The following is a 1,239-nucleotide window of genomic DNA, read 5'->3' on the forward strand; positions in this document are numbered from 1 at the left end:
GTCCAGTCTTGTTGACATAATTTACATGCTCCGGATTTCCAGGACAATGCTCAAAAGGGTGACCTTCACCACAATACACGTATTGCACTGATTGAACATTGGAATAAAAGGTATTAGCATCAGATTGCACATGCGGGCTAGATGTTAAATTTGAAATTAGCTTAGTGATCTTAGCTGTTAATGCCGAGACATCATCTACCTCATTTATTCCAGCTGTTTTCTTCAGTGGCATTGCACGTGGGTCAGACCATTGTCCGTTATTATTGGAAATCTTTTCAAGTATGTCAAAACCTTCATTATAGGTACAAGCTGTGAAAGCTCCGCCTGCAGTAGCATCGAGCATTTGTCTAGCAATGATATTTAAACCGTTGTAAAATGTCTCTAGCTGTATACAATACAGAATGCCATGGTCAGGGCATTTTCTCAGCAGCTCTTTATATCTTTCCCATGCATCAGGAACTGCTTCATCATCCAGTTGTCGAAAAGTACAGATTTCATTTCTGGATTTGGCATTCCTCGTGGGTGAAAAATACTTTTTCAAAAACTTTTCTGCCATTTCATTCCATGTAGTCACAGAGTCTGGTTGCAAAGAATTGTACCATGCTCTTGCTCGATCCCTTAGTGAAAATGGAAAAAGTTTTAGTCTCAGAGCATCGTCTGAAACATCATGGATGAGAATAGAGTCTGTGATTTCCATAAAAGAACGCAGATGAGAATGAGGATCTTCAGAAGATAAACCAGCGTACTGGCCGTTTGTTTGAAGCATTTGAAACATCAGTGGTTTAAGTGAAAAWTGGGTGGCACCAATGGTAGGCTTACGTATCCCTGTGTGCATTTGAGTTAAATTAGGAATAACGTATGCCATAATGCCACCATTTTTAGCATTTGCAAGACGAAAGATGTTTTGAGCCTCATCCTCATATGGAATATTTGGTTCATTTCTAATAATAACTTCTCCGTCAATAATCACATTTTCAACCATCGTTTCAGAGTTTAAAGCTCGAAGAGCTCTTTGCACTCTTCTTCGTTGTCTGAAAGTTTGTTCAATATCCGGATCAAGTGGAAAAATTTCACCGTGCGATAGCCTTGGCATGCATGGTGCGTTCACAAAAAGATGGTAGAAAAACTAATTTTTATAAACTTTACTTTTAAAAAGAAAAGACTTCAGCGTACTATCCCCGGCAGCGGCGCCAAAAACTTGCTCGTTGGTTTATTCAACCTTAGATTTCAACACAAAAA

The 1,239-nt window shown here is 39.0% G+C and overlaps 1 non-coding gene across 1 annotated transcript; it reads left to right on the forward strand.

Moving 5' to 3' along the window:
• The first annotated feature begins 401 nt into the window (after window positions 1-401).
• On the forward strand, window positions 402-508 carry LOC112526159. The gene has a single exon (XR_003070495.1). It is a non-coding gene; the product is annotated as a small nucleolar RNA R71 (small nucleolar RNA).
• Window positions 509-1,239: the final 731 nt, after the last annotated feature.

The sequence above is a fragment of the Cynara cardunculus genome (genome assembly GCF_001531365.2).
Source record: "Cynara cardunculus var. scolymus isolate 2C chromosome LG 13, CcrdV1, whole genome shotgun sequence".
Lineage (NCBI taxonomy): Eukaryota > Viridiplantae > Streptophyta > Magnoliopsida > Asterales > Asteraceae > Cynara > Cynara cardunculus.